The sequence below is a fragment of the Pteropus medius genome, unplaced genomic scaffold (genome assembly GCF_902729225.1).
Source record: "Pteropus medius unplaced genomic scaffold, Ma_sr-lr_union100, whole genome shotgun sequence".
Classification (NCBI taxonomy): Eukaryota; Metazoa; Chordata; class Mammalia; order Chiroptera; family Pteropodidae; genus Pteropus; species Pteropus medius.
Window position 1 is genome coordinate 8,606,191 of NW_024342257.1, and position 16,218 is coordinate 8,622,408.

The following is a 16,218-nucleotide window of genomic DNA, read 5'->3' on the forward strand; positions in this document are numbered from 1 at the left end:
TTAATTCTTTTTCATTTGAAGTACTTTTTGATAGATATGTAGTTATTGTCATTCTTTATTTAGACTTTTGAAACATATCTTTTTCTTCTGACAGAAGTCCTTCCAACATTTCCTGTAATACTGGCTTGGTGTTGATAAACTCCTTTAGCTTTTTCTTGTCTGGGAAGTTCTTTATCTGTCCTTCGATTCTAAATCATAGCTTTGCTGGGGAGAGTAATCTTGATTGTAGGTCCTGGCTTTTTATCACTTGAAATATTTTTTGCCAATCCTTTCTGGACTATGAAGTTTTCTTTGAGAAATCAGCTGACGGTCTAATGGGAGTTCCCTTGTTAGTAACTAACTGCTTTTCTCTTGCTGATTTTAAGATTCTCTCTTTATCTTTAACCTTTGGCATTTTAATTATGATATGTCTTGGCATGGGACTCTTTAGGTTCATCTTGTTTGGAACTCCCTGCACTTCCTGGGTTTTGTATGTCTATTTCCTTCACCAGGTTAGGGAAGTTTTCAGTCAATATTTCTTAAAATAAATTTTGAATTTCTTTTTCTCACTTCTCTTTCTAGTACCCCTGTGATGCAAGTGTTGTTGTACTTGATGTTGTCGCAGAGGCCCCTTGAACTAGTCTCATTTTTTTTAATTCTTTTTTCCTGTTATTGTCCTGACTGGGTTTCCTCTGCTACTCCATCCTCTAAATCGCTGATTCTATCCTTCACTTCATCCACTCTGTTGATTTCCTCTAATGTACTCTTCAGCTCAGATATTGTATTCTTTATTTCTTACTGGTTCCCTTTTATGTTCTTCCATCTCCATTTGTATGTTTTCTATCTCTTTGTTAAAGTTCCCACTGAATTCATCTACTCTTCTCCTAAAATCATTGAGCATCCTTACAACCAGTATTTTGAACTCTGCATCTGGTAGATTGCTTGTCTCCACTTTGTTTAGTTCTTTTTCTAGAGCTTTGTTCTGTTCCTTCATGTGGGACATGTTTCTAAGTCTCCCTTTTTGACTGCCTCCCTGTGTTTCTTTGTATTAGATAGGGCTCGTAAATCTCCTGGTCTTAGTAGAGTGGCTTTATATGTGTAGTAAGTGTCCCATGGAGCCCAGTGGCACAGACTTCCCTGGTCATCTGAGAAAGATGTTCAAGGTGTGTCCCTTGTGTGAGTTGTGTGTGCCTTCCTTATATTGTTGAGCCTTAGTCTCTGTTTGCACTTCAGTGGAGGGGATTGACTCTTGGACTGATTGATTGTGAGGACTGGCTTGTGAGGGACAGACCCTAAGGAGCAGGATTCACTTTAGCAGGGCTATAGTACCTGCCCAGTCTGTCTTTTGGGTGTATCCCACTCACAGCCCTGGGTGGCGCTCTATCTCTGGCACTGGTTAAAGCAAGCCCCTGGGTGTGCCAGTCCAAGGACCTCTTGGGAGGAGCTCAGCTGCAGGCCAAGTTCAGCCACAGCTTGTGCACCTCCAGTGCTACCTGGTAAGAGTCACCAAGAAACCTGCAGATGGCTATCACCCATGCTGGGCGTATGTGTCTCGAGAGATCAAACCAGGAGCAGAGGCCAGATATTGCTTGTTTGGGTTTTGTTAACTTTTGTGTAATTTTAGGAAAGTCTGCAACAAGCGTCAAGAGAAGCCATTTTAATGGAATAAATCACTGGAACTGGCTTGGGTGGGCCCACAAGTTGGAAGAAGTGGGGTCTCAGGGAACCACCTGGACAGAGTGACCTGTTTTTACCCAGCTTGATGATGACTCAGATATGGTGGCTACCTGCGTCCACACACTGGGAAGGGGTGGGACTTAACCAAGGAACAATGGATCCTTCTAGCACTTCTTCCTAGGAGAAAGATGCCCCTCTAGCTTTTACCCTGAAATTCGACCACTCAGTATCTCCCTGTATATCTCTGGAGCTCCTCAAGTAGCTGTCCCAGTGCTAAAGCTCAGAGTGAGTGATTCCGTCACTGAGCAAGTCTGTGCACGGGCCCTTAAAGAGGAAAGCCTGCAACTCCCACAGCCCTCTATCTCACTGAGCCACAACTTCCACTGGTTTTCACAGTCAGAGATTGTGGGCACTTCTCTTCCTGGCACTGGAACCCTAGGAAGCCCAGTGTAGAGCTTGGGACCCCTTGCTCCTCAGGTTGGAGAGGAGGCTCTGCAGCCAAGTTAACTCTCTAGATTCTCCATTGCCACACACAGTTGTGGGACCAGGTCTTTTCATATCTCTGCCACTCCTGTCAGTTTGAGGTGACTGCTTATGTCTATTCCCAATTGTAGGGCTCTGTTCACTCACACCTCAGGTGACTCCTAGTGATGGTTGCTCTGTAGTTTCATTATAATTTTGATGTGGTTGCGAGCAGAAGCATTCACAGCAACCACCTTCTACATCATCTTGACTAGTCCCCCAGGAAGTCTTATATCTTGAGGGAGGTGGGTACAAAGAGGAACAGAATAGGTTCATATAAATTAAATTATAAATCATGCCTTCTCATCTTTGCATGTGAGTTTTGGATGCATTTGACATTGGTCTATCTTTACAAAGGAAAGGAGCAATTATATTAATGATGCAGAGAGGAACAAAAGCAGCACATGTTTAGGTAGATGGGAACACTGTTCTCAGATTGATTTATCATGAAAATCACCTAGAGTGCTTTGCTCAATTGTAGTGCCCATACATAAATACCAGGAGATACTGATTCCATAGGTGATTCTATGCAGCCCACCAGCTCAAATTTAGAAAAAAACACCTTAGAACATAGGAAGCCATTATATTTAGACCCTAGAAGGGATGAAATAAAACAAACAAACAAACAAACAAACAAACATATGTTTTAATTTTATAGCACATCTCTATATTTGGCACTTCAGGTAAAAATTTCTACTCAGAATCTATGGAGAAGAGGAGCATTGAGTTTGATGACATTTTTTAACCTTTTTTTAATGCTATTGTCTTTATATATTATTTGATACAAAAAGTGATCTATAATTTACATGTTAGTTATAACACTTAGTAATATACTGATCATATATAAACTCACCAAAGATAACAACAATTCTAAATCTTGTGTTTTCACTCAAATATATATATATAAATAATATATATATATATATATATATATATATATATATATATATATAATTTAGGTAATTCTATAAAAACTTTCTCACATTGTAAATGGACCGGTTATTTTTTCATTCAACATTATGTTTCCAGATTCTTCTGAGAGTTACATGCAGTAATATTTCATTTTCTGATGTAGAATATTATACTATGTAAGCAAACCTTAATTCAATTATGCTTCTGTTATTGTTGTACATTTGTGCTGTTTTCAACCTTTTGCTATTATAAACATTATTACAATGGATATTATGTGTATGTCTCCTAGTATTCACAAACTAGTCTTTCTCCTGGGTGTACACTGAAGAGGGGAAAACTAGGCCGAAAGATGTGAACATGTTGAACTGAACAGGATGCTGACAAACAGTTTCTGTAATGATTCCCTTTGATCCTCATTATCTTCAATATTTGAAATTATCAGACTCCTTAATAGTTTCCCAATCATATGTATTTTATTGTTGTTTTAATTTGAATTTCCTGGATTACTGAGAATGTTTGTACATAAGAAGCTTTTTATATACTTATTGTGTTGTTTATTTTTCTTATTGGTTTGTGCCAATTTTTTATAGATTCTGCATACTAATCTAATTTTAGCTTTATATTGCAATAGCCTTTCTTCACTCTGTGACATTTTTTACTTTATGTTATTTTTATTTTGTTTTGTGATTTTAAAAATTCTTATTAAGATAAAATTCAAATGCATAAAAAGTAAACAGAATAATATAATGAGCCCCATGTGCCATCATCTAGCTTCTATGATTATCAATATACTAATATCCTTATTTTATCTATACTTCACTCATCCTCCAGAAATGGCAAACAGAAGAAATATGTCAATAATATTTATCTCTTAGATTAAGTATGATGCCCCAGCATAATTGAAGCTATGAGCATACCATACTTCCCCATATGCACTTAACTGATTTTCTTTGTGTGTTTTCTTTGTGTGTTTGTTTTGTTGTTTTAATTTCAGAGGTGCACATTGTATTATCAGACTTCATATATTTTATCTTTCCCTCTTTCTCTAAAGTTTCCACTTATAACAACGAAGTTGCTAGGATTGACATAGATTAACTTCACTACAAATAATCGTTCTTTAATTATCTATGAGGTGATATAATCTGTTGAAAAGAGTAGGCTCTCAGACAATGGAGAATAATAAATCTAGGTTTTTGCTATCTGGGAATACATGAACAACCAAAAACAAAACAAACAAACAAAATAACTTACATGTTGTTTAACATTGTTTTTCTCAGAATACATCAGCTATTTAAAAAAAGGTTTGGATGTATGTTTTAACTAAATTTCTTTTAGAACTCTAAATTAATTTTTTATTTTTACTTCCATATCATTGAGAGAGCCCAGACTGGAAGTCAAGAAATTCATGATGAAGTTCCTTTTTGGTAATCTGGCATATATCCTTTATACTTATCTTTTTTCTAATATGTAGCAAGGAAATTTTTAGCTAGATCTAATCTAATAATATTTTTTTCTAAGATTTCGCTATTATGTATAATTTTTCATGCTCTCATTAGAAATTTCTTACATAGTTGATCTTGAAACCATTGGCTATCGAAAGAAAAATATAATAATGCCTCAAAAAGAATCTGAAGAATTCTAAATTAAATAGGAAAATCTGTTTTTTCTTTCTACTATACTGTGCCAATATTCTTATCTCGTTTCTATACATTGAATTAAAGGGGGAAAATTCTGAGACTAACTATATGTGCATAGAGAATAGAGAATGAATTTAGTTTTAAGGCAAAGGAACTTTTTCTGTCTTATCCTTATAACAGGAAATAATGGGATTATTGAAAGAAATGTTTTAAACAAGTATTTATTTCATTGGAAAGATGTTTTTAATCTTATGATGAAGGTGCTAAGTTATGGGTTTTCTTCCATTTTTATAACCTGATAAAAAGAGAAAAAACAATCATAATTCAAAATTTCCATATGTTTTAAAAATACATTACCAAATTTTAGCTGCATGTGAGTACTCATCCAATAAAAGAAGATATGTGGATAATATCTCCCATCACAGTTATTCATTTCAAGTGGAGACAAAGAACAATAGGCTTTATTAAACAGTCACGTAAGACCCAATATCAAGATTCCTCAACACCATATAGATTTTTCCTCAAGACTATACTTTGGCAAATAAAATGCCAAAAAAAAATAATTTCTTTTCTAAATATAATAGGATTTTTACTATTTACCAAATCAATGTATATTAAGTATCTAATGGACTCAGAGAATTAATGAAATAGACTCAGATATCCAGAACTCTAACTAGTTATATTTTTGTAATTTGACCATACCATACTTAAAATTGTGTTTCCTGTTTATTTTTCACAAGACATTATACCATTACTGGGTTGTCAAATTTTTTGGAGAGAGCATTAAGTATCTTAAAAAATATTTTTATGATTGAACATTGCCTCTATGTGTTATTATTTATTTAACTCTTTCCCAGTTTTTGAACATTTAAACTATTTCTAATTTTCCATGATATAAAATATACTGCAATAAATATCTTTGCACATTTGTCTGTAAAAACTTCTCTTATATTTTTTTTTCAGAATATATACTTAAAATTAAATGATTCGTAAAAGGAGAAAATTATATTTTTAAGGCTTTTGCTAAATTTCCTTTCAGTAAGATTATACCAGCATATTATTACCAAAACTATATCAGAGTACCTCTGTTTTCTTATATCTACCAGCTTTGGTTTTTCGTATTATGAACAAACATGATGATCTGGTGATTGAAAAATCTAGGTTTTTTTTTTCTTTAATATGTATTTCTTTAGATGTTGATTTTTATGTATAGCTTGTTTTCTTTTATCATTTGTGCATGATTTGCTCATATCCTTTCAAATCTTTACTTCTGAAGTATTAAACAAGTGACATCTGGGAGTCCTGATTTTAGCAAACAGCTGACACAGCTGCCTCAAACTGACTTTTCATTGTGGATTGTCTTAGTCTGTTCAGGTTGCTATAACAAAATATCATAGACAGAGTGGCTTATAAACAATAAACAGTTATTTCTCATGGTTCTGGAGACAGAATTTCAACATAAAGGCATTGGTACATTCACCATCCCACTTCCACTTCATAAACAGTGCATCTGGTTGTAACTTCACATGGTAGAAGAGGCAAAAAAGCTCTCCCTGTCCACTTTTATAAAGGTACTATACTCATCCAAGAGGGCTTCACCTTCATGAACTAATCACCCTCTAAGCCTTGACCTTAAAGTACCATTCCATTTGGAACTTAGTTTTCAACATATGAATTTTAAGGGGAAACAAAAATTCTATGTATAGCATAGATAAATGGTATTTTATAGATACTGAAGTATTTCTTCTCTAACTGCTAATTCTCTATGTCCTGGGAGCTTAAATTCTTCCCTGAGATTAATTATCAGTGTTTTAAGGATCCAAGGGTGTTGGCATGTAACTTCATATAATGCACCTTAATGATATGCCAGGGTAATCAAGGTCAAAACTGCACCGGATAGAGAATCAGCTTAATGAGCAATTAGCATTATTGTTCCTATTTCTAAATGTAGGTTCTATTAAATTTTCTCCACATTAAATAATATCTTACTAATCATCATCTGTATTTGGTGCTACTTTAGTCTTTATCATTTTTCACTGAGCTGTTGAACTAAAATAAATAAGTAGATAAACAAACAAATAATAAAGACTAAACAAAGATGGAAAAATAAAAAAAAAAGAGCTTGTAAAATAACTAAGCTTTTAGCTGAATGTAAAAATAACATTTAAAGCTACATAATATAAATAAAATATGAAATACGAAGTGGCATATTTACAGTAGTCTTACCTTTCTAGCTACCTCTTCAAGTCAGTTCTCATTATGCACCTTCTTGTCCTCTTCCTTTTACTTATAATGTTCTAATTTGTCCTCAGAAACACTGAATATTTTAAAGGCCCAATTTGAATATCATCTTCTCCATGAAATGGAGAAGATGATATTCAAATCTAGTATACATTGTTCCATTTCATAGTGATTTGTACATGTTTCTAAGCGGCTGTCTTCTCAATCTCATTTAAAACTTAAGAAAGTTTTTCATAATCTTTGTGTCTCTAGATCTAGCAAGTTTTGGAATATTAAAGATGCTCATTAGATATGTGTTCAATAAATGCATTAACTGATTAATTAATTTAACGGAAGCTAGAAACTATTTAAACACGTGGATAACTCTGTTTCAAAAGAAACATTTTATATCCAGAAAATTCAGCAAGTTTTACATATCTTGGGATTCTTTCCATTCATATATCATATAAATTTTTAATTTTTTATTAATTTATTAATTTATACAATAATAAATCTGTGATTTTATTTGACTGGGTAAAAGGAAGTAGATAGCCGATTACCTAATTAATTGAATTAGAGCTCTTTTCATATAATTTTCCTACTTTTTATTTTTTATTTAAGTATGAAAAATATATTTTATTGGCTTTTATTGGCCTGGCAATTCGATTTTGTTACTTTTTGTAATTTTGGAAATATTGTATGACAATCTTTTTCCACTCTCTGCTGTAATTTAATTTAGTCTCCATTTACTAAAATTGTGTTCCAAGTATTGAGTTAGTGGTAGAAACATGGGAATGACACGGAGATTAATTAGGCACAGTCTGTACTCTCAATGAATTTATGATATAGTACAGAAATTACATGCATATATAGATTACTAGTGATTTCATAATAATATGATGTAGTAAGTAGCATAATTGATATATCAACAAATATCTGAGAAAAGGTTTGCTAATTCTGCTTGGAGTTCTCAATGAGGAGCATAAAATTGAAGAAGGTCTTAAAGAAAAACTGAGATCTTAAAGAGACAGGAGGAAAGTAACTATGGGAAGAACTAAAGCAAGAACTTGTAGAGTGTGTTTCGTCACACACAACTAATCCTTTTAAAAAGTCATGTTAGGGAAAAAAAATGGGGAGTGAGAATTAAAAGCAAATTAGCATCAAATTTAGATGTTAAACTTCACATAATAAACTTTCAATTTTGCATTCAGGGCCAGAAAATATTCTTGAGCATAGAAATTACAGAAATTATTCTCTACTTTAAAAAGTTAACTGTGATAAAAGTGTGAGTAGGATAGTCTTCAGAATTTAGAGTCCAGAAGGATTAGGAGGCTGAGGCAATAGTAACTGATTCATGATTATATGGGCATAATAGAGGTATAACTGATAGAATTTGGTAACTAGTTGGATAATAAGATGTTAGTTATCAGATTGCTAAACCAAATAAATGGATGGCAATTACCATTAACCATGAAGATAAACAATACTCTTTTTACAAGACAAAATATCATATACATAGCAAAAAAAAATTATTAACAAAATGCATTTCATTGTGCAAGAACCAATGTGGTACCTCATGCTTTTCATTCATCCCTCTTTAAGCTACAGCATGGCTAAATAGGCCTATAAAGTTTGGTGAAAACTGTAAAACAATTTTGGGGAAGTGAGTTTGAGACATCTCCTTATTCCCCTGCTCTTTTCTACTTTACATAAGTCCCTCCTCCTGTCCTTTCTTGACTAATTCCTCAAATTTCAATGTTCTGAATACCACATTTATTCAACTCAATTGATTTGCCAAATCCAGAGTTCCCTGTTTTCTCAACTCCTCCTCAAAATTGATCTTATTCCAAATACTGGCTTACATGTGGAAATGGTACAGCCACTCTGAAAAAATGCTTGGTAGTTTCTTGTACAACTAAACATGCACTTTGCATATAATCCAGCTGTCTTATTCTTGAAAATTTATCTTAGATAAATAATAACATGTCCACACACACACACACACACACACACACACACAACTTTCAGAGTAATTTTATTTGTTATAAATCAAAACTGGGAAAAATTCAGATGTTTTCTAGTGACTGAATTATTAAACAAACTGTAGTACACTCATAACACGAAATATAACTCAATAATAAAAATGAACAAACTATTGATATGTGCAACAACCTGAATAAATATCCTGGAAATTGTGATGAGTGGAAAAAGCAAATGTCAAAAAATCATATATATATGATTCCATTTATATAACATCTTGGAAATGGAAAAAAAAATATGAAGATGGAGAACAAATTAATGATTTCCAGGAGTAAGTAATGGTAGTGAGCAGGGAGGAAGGTGTGACTATAAGAGTGAGCCCAACAAAGATCTTTATGATGATGGAATAGTTTGATATTTGACTGCAATAATGGTTACTTGAATCTACACATGTAATAAATGGCACGGAACTCTATACAGATATTGTACCAATGTCAATTTCCTGGGTCTACTATAATTCTATAAGATGTAATCTTTGTGGTAAACCAAGTGAAGGGTACATGAGACTTCTTTGTACTATATTTGTAATTTACTGTAAAGCTATAATTACTTAAAAATAAAATGTTTAAAAAGTTGTTAAGCTTATCTTTTTTTTTCTTTCAAGACTGACTTCATAAGCATGCAACTTGTGTATATGCATAGGGCCTCACATTTGTAAGGACTCTACACTTGCTTTAATGTTGTGTTATGCATGTTGAAATTGTTAACTTTTTAACAAAGGGCCCCACATATACATTTTGCACAGTGCTTCACAAATTATGAATCTCGTCCTGGTTGCCCTAGCTTTTTCCTGATATTTGTTTAAGAATATTAAATTATTTTCAAGTGACTTTTAGGGAACCTGACTCATTAAGTAGAATTTTATTATTTCAATCATCATTTAAGACTGAAAAATTTCCAGTCATGTTTCTTCATCACAAATATCAAACAGAAGGGTGCCATTCTGAAGAAGCGGCCAAAGACCTCTTAGAGAACACTAATGCTTTGGAGTTCCAAATAAAAAGGATAATCTAATTTTTATTTAATTAAACACAAGCCAGATGATAAATGTAAAAAAGTAACTGTAAGGGTATCATCCCAATATATGTTACTTTTTAGATAAATAAAATCAGCATATGTAAAGAACACTTTAATCAATGTACTTTTTAAATCTTACTGTATTTTTTTTCACTATGAATTGTCATGCAACTCAAGACTTTTAACTCACTGATTATAAATTTCCCATGCTTTAGGAGTTGGATCAAGAATACTTCCTTTTTACACTAGAAGAAACATTTCAAGATTTATTGTGGAAAAACAAGAAAAACATGATAGTACTTAAGAGACTAGCTTCACACATGTCTCATAGATATCTGAATTGCTTGTCTTGATAATGATTACCTTATCTGTGTATTAATACATGTTGCAAAACTAGAAAAGACTAGCTCATCTGGAATTTTAAAATGTTCTTCTTATACCTTTTCTACTTCAGTTCTATAACAATGGGAAGTTGTCGCTTTACTAGTGCAAAGGAAAGAGATAGGATAAGAATGAGGACTAATAAAAAGACAAGCCTTAAATCTTCTTTTGCTGACTTTACTTCTTGCTCCAAATTAAGCATGTGTAAATCACTCTGGTAATACTTCTACATCCCCTTATTACTCTTTCTCTGTTTTCTTATTTTCTTACCTCCTACCTCCTCCCCTGCCACCACAGAGAGGCAGATTGTGGTTATAAGAGTTAAAAATAAAAGTGCTATTCAAGTTCGTCATCATCACTACCATCAACCTCAAAATTAAGATCATCAGAGCTATACTTTTATACTGTGATGTTTGAAACTTTGTTTTCTTCATTTGTATCTTATACCCCAGTTCTTTTTCTGCCACTTCAATATAATATTAATTTAAATGTAAGTCTGCTTTCTAATTAGGATAATCAATTTATATGAAAGCTGTAAAAGAATTTATTATATATAAAACTATTATATGAATTTGCTTTGCAATTTGTGAGAATGAGAGCTTTTATAATAATTTATATATTTTCCAAATTTTTCTGATATTTTAAATATGAACTGATACATGTAAGAATTAAATATGTAGGCAAATCTATTTCAAATGATGATATAAATGCTTAATGATAATTTATATTTTTTATATGTATGTATCATCGAGAAGAAAGAGATTTTGCCATTTTTATTATAATCCAATGTTTTCACTGATTTCCTTAAGAAACAATATCTCAGAAAAAATGCTATAATGTATTCCTGATACTAAAATTTTCTAAAACATGACAAGGAATATTTTTCAAAGGAAATTCTGCCTCCATATGTGTAATCAGAATTTTAATTATTTAAAAGTGATTAGGCAGGCAAAATTTCCTCTAAAAATCAAACTTCTGTGTATTTGATAGCAACAAACAAGTAAAAAGTTGAACAATTCTTCCCATTAAAACAAAGGAACAAACAAAAAACAAACAGAAAAAAAGACGTCTAAACTTTCAAGTGCAATGAGGGTAAAATTCTCTAGGGTAAAACCTGCTTTGTTTGGAGATGGGATTTCCATCTGGAAACTGGTCTGATGATAATCTTGGATAGTTTTATTGGCTTAATCCTCTAGAGACAAGTAAATTCTCTAGTTGGCTCCTTTGGATATAGCTGAAATTGCACTCCTGCAGAGAATTTCTGTAATGAAGACATGGACTAAGTGCCTTGGAAATTATGATGAAGTAAAAATTCTACATATATAATGAAGAAAGATTCATTATTTTTATACACACTTTTAATAATATATCCAGACAAAGTACTATAAATTTCAATGTTACAGTGTAACGTGTCATAGAAAATCACTATGTTTTAATTACAATTATATTTTAAGGGACTTCTATCAGTGATAGTTTCTTTCTCTGCTCAGCACATGTGTAGTTTTTAAAAACCTGTGACTTTCTTTTTGATTAAAATTAAAATGAAAGACATCCTGTATCACTTTGGAGAGTAAAAATAAAAGTAATTCTTCTGCAATGAGTCTGGGTTTCAAAAACGTGCCATAAAACTGATTAAACCAAACAGTCAAAAAAGCAAACATTTTGCAATCTTAAGAGAAACACTTCATTGTGAGTATCATTAGCAAAATGTTGAAGCAATTTAATTTAGTTTCATATGATAAACAAAGATGTGAATATGAGTAGAAGTCTCAGTACTTTTGACTTTTCTACATTCACAATTATGTACAGATCTGTGGCAAAACATTTATTTCATTGACATTCAGGCTGCCGTCAAGTTTAATGTAGCACTTTTTTTTTTTTTTAACTCAGTCTACAAAGACAGTACAAAAAGTAGAAAACATGATTTGAGATATTTTGAAAAGCTGACAACTAATTATTTTAAAGTCAGATCATTTAATGGAGAAATGTGTATGTATAGTCAAATAGATAATTGTATTAATCTATATAATTTGATTTTGACAATAAAAGAAAGGCAGTTGAAAAAAATAATCCCAACTATAATTATTTCTGAAATGATTAACTTGGAGTTATTAATTTCTATCAAGCCTTGGGCTCTAAAGTTTAATCTATTCAGACTATTTTGTGATGGCTTTAACTTTTGGCTGTTTCTAACTTCCTCCAAAGAAGAAATGCAGGGTGTCAACAGTAGAGGAATAAATAAAGAAACTTCCCTTCATATAAAATCATGGTGTCTATTTCTAAAATTTAGTCTATAATTACTTTTATTTTACTTTTTTCTTGATAATGTAAGCATATGAGAGCTGAAGAAGCTTCCAGAAGAACAATTAAAATGATAAAATCTTAAAACTAGAATTAGAGGTTCTTTTTCTGAAGATAAAAGTAGTTAATCTTAAGAGAAATGGAAGAACTAAAACTACTGACAATACTTTGCCATAAACATACTAGTTTCTTTTCCCCAAGAAATGAAATAGAATGAAATTACCAATGAATGTCAAAAAGGTGTAGAAAATGAATGAATGATAAATTCCTAAAAAAATTATTACAGATCCTAATTAAGTTATAAGATAAAACTAATAATTCCCTTATTATAGAAATAAAATATTGCTATTAAAATTTTCAAAGTAAAATATCTAGACATCCTGAAAAATAAAAACTTAATATTTTGACATATTCTTCTAGTTTATTTTCTATTTTGCTTCCATTTGTCAATGTAAATATTTATTGAGGAGCTACCATGTGCCAGACTCTATGAGGCATAATGTTGAGCAAAAACAATATCAGTTCCTTGTATTCATGGAACTTAGAGCTTAATAGAAGAGATCGGTATTAACTAAATGATTAAAACAACAAATTTAAAATAATTTGTACTAGATTAGGTATAGAGAAATCAACTAAGAGATTGTTGCTATGACCCTGGTAATAAAAGGGCTTAGTCTGTGGTGATATTTGAAAAGGAAAGAGGTATAGGAATTTGTGAGCTTTGTGGTCAGAATATTTATTTATATACTCAATTAAATATCTGAAAAATATGGATCGTTTTTAACATATTGGTTTAAGATTATAAGTTTATTCTTATATAATGCTTTAAGATTTTAAGTTCATTTTTCCTTCTTCTTGGAGTTTTGTACAATTACACTAGTACAGGCAGGCTCACAGTAATTAAAGTCTTAAAAAATTTTAACATAAAAAAAATCATAATTCCCTAAGGATTTACGACAGAAAAAATAATTTAAAAATTCTCACTAATTAAGGCTTATTTTATAAAGTTAATCTCTCCCTTCAAATTTGGTATGGCTAATTAAAAAATAAATCATCAATTTGAAAAATGGGAGATTAAAAATTAAGATTTATAATTAACAAACATATTCTATAATATTTTCTCGTCATTCATGATTCATTCTAACTGATGAAACATTTCAAAAACCATCTTTTTGAGTCAGTGAAGCTGACACTTTTGAAATAAAAAATAATCATCTTCTCTTCTCTTTTTCTCTGAAACAAAACATTGAACAATTATTTTTCAGGAAAATTAATTTCTAAAAATCAATGTCTTTCTGATATTCATATGATTTTTATCAAAAAACATTAAGTATAATTAATCAATCATTTTAAAAGTATGTTCTTTATATATTATAAAGATGTATATGAATAAAAACTTGTTACATTAAAAAATCACTGAATCTTTAAACTTTTTCTTTAATAAACTTGTAAAACAAATATGATCAATACTTTACTTTTCTTGGAATTCTCTCCTAATGTTATATATCTACAGTGGTCTCATTTCCAAATGGATCTAGTTAATCTCAATATTCTAGAGTGATTTTAGAAAATGGCAGCATTTTTTTCCTAATTATTTTCATAATATGAAAAACAGTTTCTTAAAATAAATTGTCACAAAAAGTATTGATTTCATCATTTATCTGATAGTTAATTTGATGAACAATGTATTCAAGTTTCCCACCAGAAAAATTTCATCCTAGGTATTGAAATATCTTTTTTTTAAGCATTTTATTTGATTTTATTATTAGTTTCAAGTATACAGTACATTGGCTAGATATTTACGTAGTTTATGTAAAGATCCCCCCAATTACTCTATCACTCATTTGGCTCTACACATAGCCATTACATCACTGTTAACTACATTCCTTATTCCACACTCCCCATCCCCATCTCTCAATTATTAATTTGTACTTCTCTAGCTCTTCACCCCTTTCTTCAAAATATCTTTTGAAATAGAATTTATACGAGGTCAGCTACTAAGTAGCATTTAATTTATCTTGTCTTCTTCAGTTCAATATATATATATATATATATATATATATATATATATATATATATATATATATATATTTTTTCTTTCTGAATCGTTTGTCCATGAAGTAACAGAGAAAGTGTTAAAAAAGTCCAGATAGAAACTGACATTTACCTCCCTTTAGATTTAAATTATTAATCAGTGCTTCGTCACAGGCATTAGTTTAATCACAAGCTAGTAGCAAACAGTGAATGTGTTCTGGGTATTAAAAGCCCAAATTTGTTTAGAAAGGAAAAGTGTAATTCAGTCAAAAAAACAATTACGTTGAAAAAAAAGTGTTCTAATTCAAACAAGTAGTTACTAAAGATGTTTTCAAAGAAATCGTCTAGCAATGTTTTTAAACCGGTTCATGTAGTGGATATAGACATTTACACATCCCATTGGCAATAACAACGATAGCTATTTGCATTTCTAATTGAGAATCAAGAGATTGGCTTCATCTCTGAACTGATAAAAGAGTAAATTCATGTTGCTATGTGTCACTAGAAAAGATTTGTGGAATTAAAATATTGCATGTAAAAATATTAACAAACTTTTAATTTATTCAAGCTGCTTTCTAACTCAGAGGATTTTTCATAAAACTTCCTTATAATTGTTTGCAAACCATTTACTTTTAAACTTTAATTTAACAATATATTTTTAGATTTTTAAATTGCACCATGCTGCATAAAGCAACTTAATAGAACATGTTATTAAATACTGGCTAGGGAAGGGAAGTCACATATAATAAAAAAACCTTGAAATTCTTTTGTAGTTAGATTAAAGATAGTTTTAAAAGCTGAAATCAAAAGACAGAGAAACTTAATAAAGTAGGTAATAAAATTGCACAAAGACACCATTTTTATACTTAATGAGTCAATTGTAAAATATGCCCAAATATGTAGTATATTTTATAGTAGCCTATTTTAAGATATAATAAATTAAACACTAAATGCATACACTTCATAAATATACTTGACTGTAATTCTTAAAGCCATGCTTGTCTCAGTAAGGAACCTACAGTGAATTTAAATCTTATATGTATGATGATATCCCCTTGAGGAAAAGGAAATATTACAGATACCTCAGAGTTAACAATGATAGGCAAAGGCGCTCAAGTAAAGAGATGGCTTCCATGTCTCTATCCTAGTTTTCTAAATGCTACAATTCCTTAGAATAGGAGTCCCCAACCCCTGGACCACAGACTGGTACCGATCTATGGCCTGTTAGGAACTGGTACACATAGCAGGATGTGAGCAGCAGGAGGGCAAAGCTTCATCTGTATTTGCAGCCGCTCCTTGGAGCTAGAATCACTGCCTCAGCTCCACCTCAGATCATCAGACATTAGATTCTCATAGGAGCCGGTCCCTGGTGCCAGAAAGGTTGGCTGCCTTAGAAGGAATCTTCCATTGAAGACTTAAATAGATGATGGCTTCTTAGGATAAATGCATAGGTGTCCAGAAACACAGTCAATTGGTGCCATAAATGATTATTGAATGT

General features: G+C 31.4%; 1 pseudogene; it reads left to right on the plus strand.

Annotated features, from left to right (window-relative positions):
* The window catches only part of LOC120600096 (malate dehydrogenase, mitochondrial-like), a 190,444-nt pseudogene that overhangs the window by 84,149 nt on the left and 90,077 nt on the right, over positions 1-16,218 (plus strand).